Below are 18,065 nucleotides of genomic sequence, written 5' to 3'. Positions count from 1 at the left end.
AGGCAGGGAGATGCAGGGCCGGGGGCTGGGAGAGGCTGGGTGCAGGGCTGGGGGAGGCTGGGCCGGGGGCTGCCACCCCACAAAGGAGCTCCCAGCTAGGACCCAAGGTCTTGAAGCGCAGAGCCTGGGTGGTGCAGCAGGGTCAGGGGCGCAGTGGATGAGTGACCCCAGCAGGCAGAGGCCGCAGTGACGTCCATGGGAGGATACCATTCCCGGGATGGGAGTGGGAGGGCCACCCGCAGGGCAGGGCTCATCTGGAGTAACCGACACAGGAGCTGTCACACAGAGGCCAACACCGGAGAAAGTCCCGGGCCCTGGGGAGCTTGCCACTGAGCTGGCCTTGGGCTGCACCCATCCACTGTGATGGAGGTTGGGGCTCTTGGGGACGGATCCTGCGTGCCTCAGCGAGCCCAGAAACAACACCCCAATTGCAGTAGGTGTGCACGCGGGAGCAGGTGGCCCCCAGGCTGACTGTGGCTGGCTTGTAGGCAGGGCCTTGCCACATGTGCCTGGCACTGGTCAGCCATGGCCATCCCCCAGGAGGAAGGGCCCAGGCCATGTCAGGCAGCACAGACAGCAGCAGGTCCTCTGCCCTCTGGTTTCCTGCAGCCGGACCACCCAGCCACCCAATCCGGCCCCCTACTCTGTAGAAGCCTTCGTACACCAGGACTGGGTCGGGGCCCTGCACCATACCTGCACCACCGTCCCTTTAGCTGCTAGTGTGACAGAGGGTTCGGAGGTAGCACACGTGTGGGAAGGCCATGGCAGGTGGGCAGCAGTCCCAGCCCCCCCCCCCCCGGTCTCCGTGCTGCCATGGGAGGCCCTGCTCCTGTGTTCAGCCTAAGCCCGGCGCCCTCCTTGCTCCCTCAGAGGCTCTGTGGTGCAACTGTGAGTGCCAGTGCCGGCACGTGTTGAGTGGGAGCCCTGAGTCCTGGGGTAGGACAACTGGGCTGTCCCTGCACGAGAGAACTGGAGCCGGGTGCTCCCTGGGAGGCCAGCAGTTCCCCTTGTCCTGCCCAGGGCCTGTGCTCACTCCTGCCCGCACCACGGTGAAAGGGACAGTGTCTTGGAGGACATTCCAGTGACCCCGTGTTGACCTCACACTAGTCAGGCCTGCTACGAGACTGACAGGGTGTGACGTCTCCCCACCCTGCCAGGGGTCAGCTACAGGAAGGAGGGTTCCAGGCATCCCATGGCCTGGGCCAAGCCACGCCCCCTGCTGCAGAGTGTGCCATGCAATGGCAGGAGGCTCAGTGAGCAGTGGCTGGAGGCGCCGTTGTGGCCCATGAAGCTGCCACATGGGGCAGGTGTGAGCCACAGCTCTGCCATGAGGCGAGCATGCTGTCCTCTGCTACCCTGTGGCCTGCAGGGTTGCAGTGTGTGAGCCACAGCTCTGCCACGTGGTGGGGTGCTGTCCTCTGCAATCCTCTGGCCTGCAGGGGCGCAGCGTGTGAGCCACAGCTCTGCCACGTGGTGGGGGTGCTGTCCTCTGCTATACTCTGGCCTGCAGGGGCGCAGCGTGTGAGCCACAGCTCTGCCACGAGGCGAGCATGCTGTCCTCTGCTACCCTCTGTCCTGCGGGGTGCAGTGTGTGAGCCACAGCTCTGCCACGTGGTGGGGGTGCTGTCGTCTGCTATCCTCTGGCCTGCAGGTGTGCAGTGTGTGAGCCACAGCTCTGCCACGTGGTGGGGGTGCTGTCCTCTGCTATACTCTGGCCTGCAGGGGTGCAGTGTGTGAGCCACAGCTCTGCCACGAGGCGAGCACGCTGTCCTCTGCTATCCCCTGTCCTGCAGGGGTGCAGTGTGTGAGCCACAGCTCTGCCACGTGGTGGGGGTGCTGTCCTCTGCTATACTCTGGCCTGCAGGGGTGCAGCGTGTGTTGCGGCGGCTCTGTCCCAGGAGCTCCTCATCTAGAATGGGTTTCCCTTCTCAGCTGCACCAGCAGGTCCTGCGAGGGGCTTGTGTGTGAGTTCGGAGACTGCGGTGGCCTGGTCTAGATCCCGGGGGGGCACGGGTCTACAGGTCTAGACCTTGGGAGGCCTGGTCTGCACCCAGGAGGGCTAGTCTACAAGTCAACACCCGGGACACCTTGCCTACACCCGGGAGGCCTGGTCTACATCTGGGAGGGCTTCATCTGCACACTGGGAGGCCTGGTCTACAGGTCTACACCCTGGGAGGCTTGGTCTAGACTCCAGGAGGGCTGGTCTACATCCCAGAGGGCTTGGTCTACACCCGGGAGTCATGGTCTACATCCGGGAGGCCTGGTCTACACCTGGAGGCCTGGTCTACACCCGGGAGGCCTGGTCTACATCTGGGAGGTCTGGTCTACATCCCAGAGGGCTTGTTCTACACCTGGGAGACCTGGTCTACACCTGGGAGTCCTGGCCTACACCCGGGAGGCCTGGTCTACACCTGGGAGGCCTGGTCTACACCCGGGAGGGCTGTTCTACATCCCAGAGGGATTGGTCTACACCAGGGAGGCCTGGTCTGCAGGCTGTGTTTGATCCTATAGGGCAACTTGAGGAAGTCTCTGCTGCCCCTGAACCCTGTGTGGTGCTGGGCCCTGCACTGCTCTTGGGGGTTCCCTTCATCCTGCCGGCCCCCTCGGGCTCCCTGCACTGCTCTGGGGGGCCCTGCACCCTGCACTGCTCTGGGGGACTCCCTGTTGCCCTTCTTCGTGCTCCCCGCTCTGTTGGCCCCGTAGCACCTCCCTGCTCCACCAGCCCGCTGACGCTGCAGCACAGAAGGAGAGTAACGGACCTTCCATCCGCTGGTGCCCTCCCCGGATGTGTCCAGGGCTGGGCCAGGCAGGAGCCAGGGCCTCGTCTGAGTCTCCTGCATGACCATGCCTGGGAGCACCCCAGGTGCATTAGCAGGAAGCTGCCTCGGAGCCGAGCAGCCGGAACTCAGGCTGGGCACGTGGGTGAGGGCATCCGAAGGCACCCATGGGGGGGACCGGGAGGGAGCTCCTGGCTCCTGATCAGCGCGCCTCTGGCCATTGCAGCCATCTGGGGGGTGAACCAGTGGATGGAAGGCCTCTCTGTCTTTCCCTCTCACTGTCTGTAACGCTACCTCTCAAATAAATAAAATCTTTAAAAATAAATAAACAATTAAATATTAACAAAAGCTTAAAAATGTAATTAATCTATTTGAAAGACATACTTTCTGCGGGGAGAAATGGAGGGAAGGGGAGAGAAGGGGATGGAGAGAGCAAGAGTGAGAACAACACCACTTTCATTTTGAAGATCTCATAAACACGTTTCACAGTCTGCATTGCAAGAACTCAGGAGCCTGGAGGAGCGACAATAGGTCCCTTACCTTCCCCAGGAATCCTCCCTCAGGAGGAAGACAGGAGCTGAGTGAGGCTGAGGCTGTAACCTGCTGTTCTATGGGGAAGGAAGCCTGGCTTGTTTGTGCAGCGTCTCCAGCAACATTGTTTCTATTCTCTCCATGTGCTCCGAGTGTTTCACCTTCAGAAGACAAACAGAGCAGCAGGCTGATGGTGGGCAGCACCACCAGAACTCAGTTTGCAAATGCTCAATTCCTCTAAAGGGACACCTTCATGCCTCTATTTTTGTTTTTGAACATACTAGTACATATGTGTGTGAGTGGACGTATACATGAGTGAGGGAGCCACCATCTGTTCAAGCCATGGCAGAGCTTGGAAATCTTTTGGGACAATGAGCTGAGCCTGCCTGGGCCAAGATGAGCAGTTGACTCCTCTTACTGGACGTCTTTAATGGACAGGAACCAAGAGGAAATGAAAAAGGGGGTGGGAATGGGGGTGGAAATAGAGACTGGGAGGATCAGTGCTTCTATACGTGTATTGAAACAATAGAAAACGCCTGAAGAGGACTGTGCTAATTTATCAAATCCTAAATACCGATCTCCACCACCAACTTAAGACAAAAGCTTTTGGGGTCCTTTCTCTTTAACCAAGTAGAAAGTTTCTTGAGAAAACCAGCCTGGTGTGTCCCCAGCTGTGATTGGTCTAGAGCCTCCTCTGCCCTCAGGGGGGCCATTGTGATGTCATTCCAACTGCCTTAGCAGTTCCCTGCTTGGGCTCGGTTCTGGTCAGTTGGCCCAGGAAGCTCTGTGGAGACTGCCTGAAGGATTGGACGACATCACTGGTTTTCCCTTGTCCTGTCATTTGTGTAGTTGTTTTGTCTCGTCTATTAGTTCTCCTTACCGTAGTGGTTCTTTAAGTTTTTCTTCTATTTTTTTTTTTTTGCTATTTTGTCAATTTCTCTCCCCCTCCCATTTTTACATTGTGTGCTTGTGTATTTTCTGTAAATATTTGTTTATTTTTTGTTTTTTCTTTCACAGGCTAAATGTACTTGATGCTGTGTTGATTTTGTCCTCCTTGTGTTTCCTCGTTTTCTGACTGTTTTCTCATTTTTTGATCCTTTGATTTAGATAAGACTGTGATAAGACTTATTGATTAGCATTGTTACCATAGTTACCATAGTTGGTGTCGCTTTACATCACCATTTTTAGTATTCTGTGTGTTTTATAACTTTTAATTCTTAATTTTCATACAGTGTTAGTGATTAGTATACCATAGTTCATAGAGTTAGCATTATCTAGTAGAAATATTAACATATTGAGTTGTTAATTTTGGTTTCCACTTTGCTTGTTTGATTTCTATTTGTTTCCCAGTTTTTGTTGTTACTTTAGGGGACTAGTAAGTGTTCCCAGTGTCAGAGTGCAGGGTGGGGGGTGGGGTGGGGATCCCACCATGGAAGGCCTCACCGCCTTCACCAGTGAGGAGGAGGTCCTGGATGGGTACCAGGTCCTCAGGGTCCTCGGCCAGGGCGGTTTTGGGCTGGTGGTCCTGGCCTATCATTGGGAAAGCAGGACCCAGGTGGCTGTGAAGGTTGTGGAGAATGGTGGCCAGCACTCCTGCAGCTTCCAGCAGTTGTGCACAGAAGCAGAAATAATGAAGGGGCTGCATCACCCTCACATCATTCAACTACTGCAGGTCAGGCACACCACAGAGAGGGGCTACCTTTTCATGGAATACGCAGTCAGGGGGGACCTTAGATGTTACATGGTAGAACGAGGGTACCTGCTGGATGGAGAGATTCGTCAGCTATTGAAACAAATTCTATCCGCTGTGCATTACTGCCATTCGCAGCACGTGGTGCACAGGGATTTAAAGTTAGAAAACCTGCTTCTCGACGCCCACCTAAACATTAAGTTGAGCGATTTTGGTCTCAGCTGCAAACTGGCTGGTGGAGAGCGCCTGAAGAGTCTGTGCGGGACCTTTGCCTACTGTGCGCCTGAGGAATTCTTAGGTGAGGAGTTCTGCGGGTACAAGGCTGATGCCTGGAGTGTGGGCGTGATCCTGTACGCCATGGTGGCAGGCTCACTGCCTTTTGTTGGAGAGGATTGTGTGGAGCTGCGGGCAGCCATCCTGTCTGGATACTACAGAATCCCCCACTATGGAAACCCAGAGCTGTGTAACCTGGTGGACAGCTTACTGACCCGGGACCCTGAGGCCAGGCCCACAGTGGCAGACATCATGGGCCACCCCTGGCTCCATGCAGGACATGGAGCACCTGGAACCAGTGACGAGTTTCTGTTTCTTCCCCAGGAGCAGGAAGTCTGGGAATTCCCATGGGGCCTCTGCCCTCCACTGTGGCTTCATGAATGGGATGACCCCTTGCCCCCTGTGCCACGCTGGGGGATCTCCCAACAGCAGGGCTTCAGCATCCCAGAAATACATGGGCGGAGCCAAGTGGAGCCTGCAGCACCTCCTCAGGGTCCTGAAGCCCTAAGCTCCCTTGAGGACCTGGGATTCCAGCTGGGCCATCAAGCAGGCTCCCTGCCACCCAGGCTCCCAGCCAGTGCCTTGTGCCCAGGACTTCAGCAGGATCACAGCAAAGGGAAGCCCACACCTCAGGCCATCCCCTGTGCTCAGAGCTGTCCCGCTCTCCAGTGCCTCCAGGGACACTCAGGCTGCAACAGCAGAGCCCGTGAGTGTGCCGCTCTCAGCTCCCAACCACTGGTGCTTGCAGGAGACCAGTCGGGGCAGACTCCTTTCCGTGGGACTCCCAGTGTGAGCAGCAGTGAGTCCTGCAGGACAGACAGTCCCCAACGGGCCGTGTGGACAAGGAGCCCCGCTGTCTGTGCAGTCCTCAGCCAGGATGCTCTGACCTCTCTCTCCACCACACTGAGCACCAACAGCAGTGGGGCTGATGGAGAAGTCAGGAGCTGCTCCCCGGGTGCCTCAGAGGAGCAGAGCATCCCAGGAATGCAGCAGCAGGAGGAGGAGCAGGAGGCAGGGACCTCAGACAGGCAGGCCAGAAAGCGCAAGGGGCGCCTGGGGATTGGCAGGAGGATCATCCAATGCTTCAGCTGGATGTGTTGTGTCCTGCCAGCCCCAGAGGAAAGCCCTTGAGTGCAGAGAGGAAAGTGCCCTCTCAGTAGCCTCTTGGGAAATGCCCCCGAGGAGGGGCCCTTCCCTGAGGAGTGTAGCAATGAAGGGTAGTCAGTGACTCCTGTCTGGGAGGAGGGCAGGTGAGGAGGCAGTAAGAGAAACTGCAGGCAGAGAGGGAATATATAGTGTTACATTTTTCAGATGGCCATCAGGAAACATGTTTTCATGGTTAGGGGTCATGACCTTTTTCTAACACAGAACATGGTGCTGGATTTTGTTTAGAATATTAATCCATGAACATCACTCCCTAGTTAAACTTCCTATACCCAGGCCTTATTGGGCCCCTCCCTTAGTCTCCCTTCTGGCTTGCAAGAGTATGATTTTCTCACGAAAACCTATTTTGCTTTTTCTCCCTCACCCTCATGATCCGTGTTGGGATTATGTGAGAGAAAGAATGGACTTGAAGTTCCTGCAGCATCGTTGGTGCTGTGACGTGGAGGGACTCAGCTCCATGGGAAAGGTGAGTAAGGCAGACTGCTCCTCTGGTGTTTGGAAAACCCCTGATCTTCTACATGGTCATTTATCTTTTAGATTCCCCAGGTCTCCGAGCCAGTTCAAAGCGATTGGTGTGGGATGCTGGTTGTAAGATACAGGGCCCACGTTGGATGACACTCTTTGTCCTCCTCCCACTTTATTCTGTCTTTGATTATTGCCTGCACTCTGTGCTCAGGTGGCTCTCTGCCCTGGGAAGTCTTCTCACCCTGAGTTTCCTTCTCCAAGCCCAAGTTCCCAGGTCCCTGGATGAGAAACTCCTGCGACAACTTAGACCTCCTAGATCTGAACTGAGGAGCCTGCATTGCAGACCGAGGTGGCCTCTCCCATTGAGCTGCCTTCTTGTGTGCCCCAAAGAACTCAGGACCCACATGTCTGGGAAGAAGTCACCTGGCACCTTAACTCGTGCCCATGCTTTCCGTTTTCCTGCTCAGGTTTTTCTTTGCCAAAGAACATGTTGGAAGTCATTCCTTCCCAGAGCCATGCTCCTGAAGGTGACTCCCAGGGAAAATTTCTATCCTCAGGCCACACCCACGTTCCCCCTCTGCACATTCAACAGTTCTGCACTTGCCCACCCTCAAACTTTGGCCACAAGAGAGTTAGTTGAGACCCCCTTTGTAGAGCCTCATTTCCAAGTTCAGACATGATGCAGGGACAGCAGGAGTGCCAGAGGACAGAGGCAATGACTGCTAGGGGCAGCGCGAACCTCAAAGACTCAGCGACTCCTGGGAGAATGGGGGGTCCTAAAACTCAGCTGCTGTGGGGGGGTGAGGAAGGAGGAGGCAGCTTCTGGGGTCCACGTGGTGACCTAGTGATTCAGTGGCAGTGGGAGTGCCCAGGGAAGGAGCTGGTGGGGCCTGGGGGCCGTGTGGTGGGGCCTGGGAGTTACAAGAGGGCCCAGATAACCACAGGGGAGCCCAAGAAGAAGTAGGAAGAATCCTCGGGCAATCACAGGGAGGCTGCTGGGGACCGTGCTGGGGGCCCCATGACGGGTGGCTCCTGGTGGCTGCACTGGGCCATAAAGATGTGGCCTCACTCGGTGTGCCTGAGGAAGCAGAAGGAGGCAGCCAAGGCAGGCCATGAAGTGGCAGGTGCTGGGGAACCGTGCGGGCTGCCCAATGCTGCAGTGACAGCAGGGGCGCACAAAGATGGAGGCAGTGGCTGCTAGGGACCACCGAGTGACACCAGTGACTTATTGGCAGCAATGGGAGCCGGGCCCAGCCACTTAAGGTAAGAGGTGAGCAGGGTAAGGCCCTGGAGGGTGAGGAGGGCAGCTGGGCCAGGTCGTGGAGGACAAGGAGGGGAGCAGGGTTTGGCCCTGATGGTGTTGAGGTTAGTGGGGCCTGTCCCTGTAGGGAAGCCCTGAAGTGGGGCCCAGGCTCTGGATTGTGAAGGTTGGAGTGGGTGCCAGGTTCTGCAGGGCAAGGAGAGGTACGGGACCCAGGCCCTGGAAGGCCAGGAGCGGAGCAGGGGCTGGCCCTGAAGGTGTGGAGGGAAGCGGGGTCTGGCTCTGGAGGGAGGACAGGGATGGGCCTGTGGGGAGAAGGGCCTGGCTGTGGATGGGGAGGAGGGGAGCAGAGCCAGACCAAGAGTGCGAGGAGGAGATTGGTGCCTGTGGGGAGCAACTTGGACTATACTGTTACTGGAATTAAGAGTTATTCTATACATCTGCTCTCCCACAATATGGCGCTGGGAGAGGAGCAAACAGCTTCTACCCAGCTGCCTCTCACCAACTTGATTGACTGAGCTGCAGGAGCTGATCTTGCTCCTGATTGGAGGAGAGCAGCGTACTCGGCATGTGGGTAGCAGAATTGGGATTGGTGGAAGAGGACTATAAAGGAGGAGAGAGACAACATGCACCAGGAACATCTATCTGAAGGAACACCTGTGCAGCCCCCGAGAGAGCCGGCCGGCGGTGTGCCGCTCCCCCGCGGAAGTGGGGAATGTGGCAGGGGGAACCGCCCTTCCACGGAGGTGGAAGGGTCGGTAGCCAACCCGGGAAGAACCAGCAGCAAACCCGGGGAGGGCCGAGCAGACAAAAGAACAGCGCAGGGTCCTGTGTCGTTCCTCCATGAAGACGGGGAGCGACAGTGCCAGCCCTGGAGCATGAGGAGGGGAACACTGGCCCTGGAGGTGAGGAGGGGAGCAGAGTTTGGCCCTGGAGGGAGGCCAGGGATGGGCCTGAGGGGAGAAGGGCCCGACCCTGCAGGCTGAGGAGGGGATTGGGGCCCAGCTCTGGAATGTGGTGAGGGGAGCAGGGCCTGGCCCTGAAGGACAGCAATGGGAGCTGGGCCCAGGCCCTGGTGGGCAACTAGGGGAGTGGGGCCCAGGCCCTGGAGGACAAGGAGAGTGGGGCAGCCCTGCTGGGTGTCTAGTGCCACAACTGAAGGGAGCAGGGCTGGCTCTGTAGGGCATGGAGAGGAGAAGGAGCCCAGCCCTAGAGGGTTGCCAGGGCCCTGCCTGAGGGGATCATGGCCCTGGAGGGCAAGGAGGAGAGAGGGGCATGTCACTGGAGCGTGGCCAGGGCCCTGCCTGTGCTCTGGAGCCTATGTCCTGTGGCCTGTGACCTGTGTCCTGAAATCTGTCCTGTGTCCTGTAGCCTGAGTCCTTTCGCCTGTGTTCTGTGTTGTGTAGCCTGTATCTTGTAGCCTGTGTGTTGTGTTGTAGGCGTGTGTCCTGTGGCCTGTATCCTGTGTCCTATGTTCTACAGCCTGTGTCCTGTAGCCTGTGTCCTGTGTCCTGTTTTGTGGCTAGTGTGTGTGTCCTGTGGCTTCTGTCTTCTTTCCTATAACTTGTGACCTATAGCTTGTCCTATAGAGTGTAGCTTGTGTGCTGTAGCCTGTGTCCTCTATCCTGTGTCCTATGTCCATTAGCCTTTTCATGTGGCCTGTGTCCTTGTCCTGTAGCCAGTGTCCCATTGCCTGTGTCCGATAGCATGTGTCCTATAGCCTGTGTCCTTTGTCCTGTGTCCTGTGTCCACTGGCCTGTTTCTTTCTGCATGTGTCCTGTGGCCTATGTCCTGTGTCCAGTGTAGTGTTGCCTCTGTCCTCTAGCTGGTGTCCTGTGTCTTGTTCCCTCTGTCCTTTAGCCTGTGTCATGTTGCCTGTGTCTTGTGTCCTGTAGCTTATTTCCTGTGGCCCATATCCTGTGTCTTGTGTCCTGTAGCCTGTGTCTTATGTCCTGTGTTCAGTGTCCTGTAGCCTTTGTATTATGTCTGATAGTCTGTTTCCTTTGTCCTTTGTCCTATAGGCTATATCCTATCCTCTGTGTCCCATGTCTTGTATCCTGTGATCTGTGTCCTGTAGCTGTGTCATGTGTTCCATATTCTGTGTCCTGTAGCCTCAGTCCTGTGTCCCGTGTCCTATGTTGTGTAGCCTGTGTCCAGTGTCTTGTAGCCTGTGGCCTATGTATGCAACCTGTGTCCTGTGGTCTCTGTCCTCTAGCTGGTGTCCTATGTCCCCTAGCCTGTGTCCCGTGTATTGAGCCTGTGTCCTGAGCCTGTGTCGAGTGTCCTGTAGTCTGTGTCCTGTGTCCTGAGCCTGTGTCCTGTGTCCTATGGCCTGTGTCCTGTAGTCTTTGTCCTAAAGCTGGTGTCTCTTTATAGTAGCTTATATCCTGTGTACTGAAGCTGGTTTCTTGTAGCCTGTGGACAATGTCCTGTAGTCTGTGTCCTGTGTCCTGTAGCCTGTGCCCTGTGCTCTGGATCCTATGTCCTGTGGCCTGTGACCTGTGGCCTGTGGCCTCTGTCTTGTGTCATGTAGCCTGTGTCCTGTATTCCGTGGCCTATGTCCCGTAGCTGTGGCCTTTGTCCTGTGGCCGGTGTGCTGTATGCTGTGGTGCAGGATATTGGATATGGCTACAGAACACAGGTTACAGGACACAGGACAGAGGCCACAGGCCACAGGCTACAGGATTCAGGGCATAGGCCAGAGGAAACAGGACACAGGATAGAGGACACAGAATACAGAACCAAGGACACAGGCTAGAAATCAGGCTATGGGACACAGGACACAGGCTACATGACACAGAACACAGGACATAAGATAGAGGCTATGGGACACAAGACACAGGACATAGGCCACAGGACACAGGCTACAGCACAGAGGCCACAGGCTACAGGACACAGGACATAGCCCAGATAACACAGGACAAGGGATATAAGACACAGAATACCGAACACAGGACACACGATACAGGACACAGGTTACAGGCTCAGGACATGGGCCAAAGGCTACAGGACACAGGTTACAGGCTACAGGAGACAGGACAAAGGCTAAAAAACATAGGACACAGGACACAGGCTACAGGACATAAGGACAGGCTACAGGACTCAGGACACAGGCTATATACATAGGACACAGGTCACAGGACAGAGGCTCAGGACAGAGGCTATGGGACACAGGACAGAACTACAGATCAAAGGATACAGGCCACAGGCTACACGACACAGGAATCAGGCTACACGACACAGGCTGAAGGAAAGAGGGAACAAGACACCGGACACTGGTTATAGGATAGAGTGTCCTGTAGCCTGTGTCCCATAGCCATTGTCCTGTGGCCTGTGGACTGTGTCCTAGATTGTGTAGCCTGTGTCCTGTGTCCTGTAGCCTCTGTCCTGTGTCCTGTAGCTTGTCGCCTATGTCTTGTGTCCTGCATCCTGTGTCCCGTAGCCTGTGTCCTCTAGGCTGTGTCCTGGTTCCATATTCTGTGTCCTATATCCTGTGTCTTGTGTCATCTGGGCTATGTCCTTTGTCCTGTAGCCTGTGTCCTCTGTCCTGTAGCCTTGGTCCTGTGTCCTGTAGCCTGTGGCCTCTGTCCTGTGACATCACAGACTACTGGACACAATACACAGGTTACAGGACCCAGAACACAGGACATAAGACACAGGCTATAGGACTCAAGACACAGGACACAGGCCAAAGGACACAGGCTACAGCACAGAGACCACAGGCTACAGGACACAGGATAGCCCAGATGACACAGGACACAGGATATAGGACACAGAATACCGAACACAGGACACAGGCTATGGGACACAGGTTACATGATACAGGATATAGTCCACAATACACAGGAATTAGGCCACAGGCTACAGACCACAGGACATAGCCCAGATGACACAGGACACAGGATATAGGACACAGAATTTTGAACACAGGACACAGGCTATGGGATTCAGGTTACAGGCTCCAGGATATAGTCCACAGGCTACAGGACACAGGTTACAGGCTACAGGAGACAGGACAAAGGCTAAACAATATAGGACACAGGACACAGGCTATAGGACACAGGGACAGGATACAGGGCTCAGGATACAGGACACAGGACCCAGGCTACAGGACACAGGACAAAGGCTAAAGGACGAGGACACTGGCTACAGGTCACAGGACTGAGCCTCAGTGTACAGCACACTGGCCACAGGACAAAGGCCACAGCTATAGAATATAGGACACAGACTACAGAACACAGGACACAGGGTAGAGGACATGGACACAGGCTGCAGCACACAGGCTACAGGATACAGGCTACACAAGATAGAACACAAGCTACAGCTTTCAGGGCATAGGCCAGAGGATACAGGACACAGTATACAGGACACAGAACACAGAACCCTGCACACAGGCTAGAACACAGGCTAAGGGACATAGGTTACACACTATAGGCCATAGGGTTTAGAACACAGGATACAAGACATAGGACACAGGACACAGGACAGAGGCTACAGGACAGGACACAGGATACTCAATGGATACATAGGCCACAGGCTACAACACAGAGGATGCAGGCTGCATGACACAGGCTGAAGGACACAGGAAACAAGACACAGGACACAGGCTCTAGGACAGAGGACACAGGACACAGGAAAGGCTGCATGGCATAGTCCACAGGCTACAGGAGATGGGCTACAGGACAGAGGATACACAACATAGGACACAGGGCACAGATTACAGGACACTGGTTAAAGGATACAGACTACAGGAAACAGGGCACATGACACAGGCTGCAGGACACATTATACAGGACACAGGTACGGGACACAGGCTATGGGACACAGGATACACGACATAGAATACACGACACAGGACACAGGCTACACGACACAGAATGAAGGAAAGAGGGAACAAGACACAGCCCACTGGCTATAGGATAGAGGCCACAGGACACAGGCCAAAGGCTGCAGGGCAAAGGCCACTGGCTACAGGACATAGGACAAAGAATTGAGGACAAAGAACACATGCTACAGGGTATAGGCCACAGGACATAGGCCACAGACTACAGGACACAGGCTGCACGACATAGGACAAAGGCCAAGGTCACAGGCCACCGGCCACAGGACCTAGGCCCCAGAGCTCAGAGAACAGGCTACAGGACACAGGATACACACTACAGGACATTGTCCACAGGCTACAAGAAACGGGCTACACGACACAGGACACAGACTACAGCAAAGAGGACACCAGCACTAGGACAAAAACTACAGGCCACAGGCTCAGGACACAGGACACAGGCTAGGGGACACAGGACACCAGCTAGAGGACAGAAGCCACAGGACTCAGAATGCGTACATAGGCCAAAGGATACAAGACACAGGTTACAGGCTACACAAATAGGACACAGGACACAGGATAGGGGGTCTAGGACAGTGGCTATGAAACACAGGACAGAGCTACAGAACAAAGGATACAGTCCGTAGGCTACACGACACTGGACACAGGCTACACGACACAGGCTGAAGGAGAGAGGGAACAAGACACCGGACACTGGCTATAGGATAGAGTGTCCTGTAGCCTGTGTCCTGTAGCCACTGTCCTGTGGCCTGTGTCCTGTCTCCTGTAGGCTCTGTCCTGTATCCTATAGCTTGTTGCCTATGTCCTATGTTCTGCAACCTGTGTCCCGTAGCCTGTGTCCTCTAGGCTGTGTCCTGGGTTCCATATTCTGTGTCCTATATCCTGTGTCCTGTGTCATCTGGGCTATGTCCTGTGTCCTGTGTCCTGTGGCCTCTGTCCTGTAGCCTGTGTCCCTTGTCCTATAGACTGTGTCCTGTGTCCTGTAGCCTGTGGCCTCTGTGCTGTAGCCTGTGTCCTGTGACATCACAGACTACTGGACACAATACACAGGCTACAGGACCCAGAACAAGGGCATAAGATACAGGCTACAGGACTCAAGACACAGGACAGAGGCCACAGGACACAGGCTACAGCACATAGGCCACAGGCTACAGGACACAGGGCATAGCCCAGATGACACAGGACACAGGACATAGGACACAGGCTACTGGACACAGGTTACAGGCTACAGGACATGAGCCAAAGGCTGCAGGACACAGGTTAGAGGCTACAGGAGACAGGACAAAGGCTAAGAAACATATGACACAGGACACAGGCTACAGGACACAGGACATAGCCCAGACAACACAGGACACAGGACATAGGACACAGAATACCGAACACAGGACACAGGCTACTGGACACAGGTTACAGGCTACAGGACATGAGCCAAAAGCTACAGGACAGAGGTTACAGGCTACAGGAGCCAGGACTCATGTTAAACAACATAGGACACAGGACACAGGCTACAAGACACAGGGACAGGCTAAGGGCTCAGGATACAGGATAATGGATCAGGGTACATGAGCAGGCTAAAGGACAAGGACACTGGCTACAGGACAAAGCACAGAGGCCAAAGTGTAAAGTACACTGGCCACAGGACAAAGGCCACAGCTACAGGATATAGCACAGACTACAGAACACAGGACACAGGGTTGAGGACATGAACACAGGCTACAGCACACAGGCTACAGGACACAGGCTACACAAGATAGAACACAAGCTACAGCATTCAGGGCATAGGCCAGAAGATACAGGACACAGGATACAGGACACAGAACACAGAACCCAGGACACAGGCTAGAACACAGGCTATGGGACATAGGTTACATCTAGAGGCCACAGGATTTAGAACACAGGATACAAGACATAGGACACAGGACACAGGACGCACGACAGAGGCTACAGGACACAGGACACAGGATCCTCAATGCATACATAGGCCATAGGCTACAAGACAGAGGACGCAGGCTACATGACACAGGAAACAAGACACAGGACACAGGTTATATGACAAAGGCCACAGGCCACAGGACAAAGGCTGCATGGCATAGTCCACAGGCTACAGGAGCCGGGCTACAGGACACAGGATACACAACAAAGGATACAGGACACAGAATACAGGACACTGGTTAAGGAATACAGACTACAAGCTACAGGACACAGGTTACAGGACACAGCATACTCGATACAGGACACAAGCTACATGACACAGGCTGAAGGAAAGAGGAAACAAGACACAGGACACCAGCTATAGGACAGAGGCCACAGGACACAGGACAAAGCCTGCATGGAAAAGGCCAAAGGCTACAGGCTATAGGCCACAGGACATAGGCCATAGATTACAGGACACAGGCTACACAACATATGACAAACATCACAGGATACAGGCTACAGGACCTAGGCCCCAGAGCTCAGAGAACAGGCTACAGGACACAGGACACACACTACAGGACATTGTCCACAGGCTACAAGAAATGGGCTTCAGGACACAGGACACAGACTACAGCAAAGAGGACACCAGCACTAGGACAAAAGCTACATGCCACAGGCTCAGGACACAGGACACAGGCTAGGGGACAGAGGTCACAGGCTACAGGACAGAGGCCACAAGATTCAGGATGCGTACATAGGCCACAGGGTACAAGATTCAGGACACAGGCTATACAACATAGGACACAGGACACATGACAGAGGATCCAGGACAGAGGCTATGGGACACAGGACAGACCACAGAACAAAGGATACAGGCTGCAGGCTACACGACACAGGATACAGGCTACACGACACAGGCTGAAAGAGAGAGGGAACAAGACACCGGACACTGGCTATAGGATAGTGTCCTGTGTCTTGTGGCCTGTGTCCTAGATTGTGTAGCCTGTGTCCTGTAGCCTCTGTCCTGTGTCCTGTAGCTTGTCGCCTATGTCCTGTGTCCTGCAACCTGTGTCCCGTAGCCTGTGTCCTCTAGGCTGTGTCCTGGGTTCCATATTCTGTGTCCTATATCCTGTGTCCTGTGTCGTCTGGGCTATGTCCTGTGTCCTGTAGCCTGTGTCCTGTGTCCTCTGTCCTATCTCCTGTAGCCTGTGTCCTGTGTACTGTAGCCTTTGGCCTATGTCCTGTAGCCTGTGGCCTCCATCCTGTAGCATGTGTCCTGTGACCTATGTCACAAAGGACAAAGTCCAGTGCCTGCTCTCCTCCTCACCCACCACTGGTTGAATTGACACTTTCTTGTTGAGAAAAATAAAGCAGAGGAAAAGAGATAATATTGCGGGGAACCGAACCTTTTATTCTGTAACAGGGTTAGATCCAGAAAGGTCTCTGGACCGTGGACCTACAGGACACAAGACATAGGACATACACGAAAGGACACAGTCTATAGGACAAAGGACAAAGGCCACTTCATGCTCACAGCCTCACTGTTGAGACCTCACCAAGCCATGAGAAATGTTTCCAAATCAAAGCAGAGATTGTCCAAGGTCCAGAGACCTTTCTGGACCTAACCCTGTTACAGAATAAAAGGTTCGGTTCCCTGCAATATTGTCTGTTTTCCTCTGCTTTATTTTTCTCAACAAGAAAGTGTCAGGTCAACCCTGGAGGGTGAGGAGGAGAGCTGGCACTGGCGTTGGAGGGCAAGGAGGGGAATGGGGCCAAGGCCCTGGAGGGTGAGGAGGGGTGTGGGGTCCGGCCATGGAGGGCGTTGAGGGGCGTGGGGCTGGGCCATGGATGGCAGCGTAGGGAGTAGAGCCCAATCCCTGGAGGTTTAGGAGTGGAGCAGGATCCAGCCCTGGAGGGCCTTGAGGGCAGTGGTGTCAGGCCCTGGAAGGCAAGGAGGGGAAGCAGTGTCCAGCCCTGGAGGGCAGCTAGCAGAGCGTGCCCAGGCCCTGGAGGGCGAGGAGGGTGGCAGTGTCTGGTCCTGGGGTGCCTTGAGGGGAGTGGGGCCCAGCCCTGGAGAGCAGTGTGGGGGGCAGGTTCCAGGTCCTGAAGTGTGAGGAGGAGAGTGGGGTCTGACCTTGGATTGCAAGGTTGGGAGCAGGGCTGAGCCCTGGAGGGAGAGAATTGGAGTGGGGCCCATGTCCTGGAGGGTGAGGGGAATGGGGCGCAGGCCATGGAGGGTGAGGAGGGGTATGCGACCCAGGCCCTGGAGGGTGAGAATTGGAGTGGAGCCCAGGCCCTGGAGGTCTAGGAGGGGAGCAGGGTCTGGCCCTATAGGGTGTTGAGGATATTGTGGCCCTTCCCTGTTGGGATGCATTGGGAAGGGGCCCGGCCTTGGCGAGGTGCAATTGGTGGGGGCCCAGGCCCTGGAGGGCGAGGAGGGAGTGGGGCCCAGGCCCTGAAGGGTGAGGAGGAGATTGGCGTCCAGCTCTGGAGGGCTTTGAGAAGAGCAGGGCCTGGCCCTGGAGGGCAAAAAGGGGAGCAGGGCTAGGCCCAGTAAGACGAGTAGTGGCACAGGGTCTGGCCCTATCGGGCACTGAGGGTAGTGGGGCCCGGCCTGGAGGGCTGGGAAGGGAGGGGGGCCCATGCCCTGGAGAGGAGACGGGGAGTGTGGCCCAGGCTCCCAGATGAGGGCCAGGATGCCCGGGTCCTGGTGAGCCCGCTGTGTCACAACCTCGTCCTAGTGAGAAGGGGCAGAGGCAGATGTGGTGGTGGGTGAGCCCATGAGCGGGGACTGCAGACGCCACCTGGGAAGAGTCGGGAGCAGGTGCAGGGCTGCACCCCTGGTTTCCTGGGGAGGGGGGGATGGCCGGTTTCCTGAGAGCGACCCCAGCAGGTGCCACATGGAACCCTGATGCCACATGGAGTGTCCTGTGTGTGTGTGATGGCAGGGTTTGGTTTCGTTTTTTTAGCTTTCTTTTTATTTATTGGAAAGAGTGAAAGAGATAGCTCCGTTCACTGGCTCACTCCCAAACACCCACAACAGCTGGGAGCCGGGAGCTCCACCTGGTCTGGGGTGGGAGCAGGGACATGAGGACTTGAGCCCCCACCTCGGGCCCTGCTGTGACTCAGCAAACATCGCCTTCCACCCCG

At 55.4% G+C, this 18,065-nt stretch overlaps 1 pseudogene; it reads left to right on the top strand.

Moving 5' to 3' along the window:
* Positions 1-4,737: 4,737 nt before the first annotated feature.
* Positions 4,738-10,238, top strand: LOC149120354 (MAP/microtubule affinity-regulating kinase 4 pseudogene; annotated as a pseudogene).
* The last annotated feature ends 7,827 nt before the right edge of the window (positions 10,239-18,065 follow it).

Source organism: Oryctolagus cuniculus, chromosome 19 (genome assembly GCF_051225735.1).
Source record: "Oryctolagus cuniculus isolate XC-2025 breed Fujian yellow rabbit chromosome 19, ASM5122573v1, whole genome shotgun sequence".
Classification (NCBI taxonomy): Eukaryota; Metazoa; Chordata; class Mammalia; order Lagomorpha; family Leporidae; genus Oryctolagus; species Oryctolagus cuniculus.
Note: the sequence above shows the minus strand (reverse complement) of the source record. Positions and strands in the feature narration are given on the sequence as shown.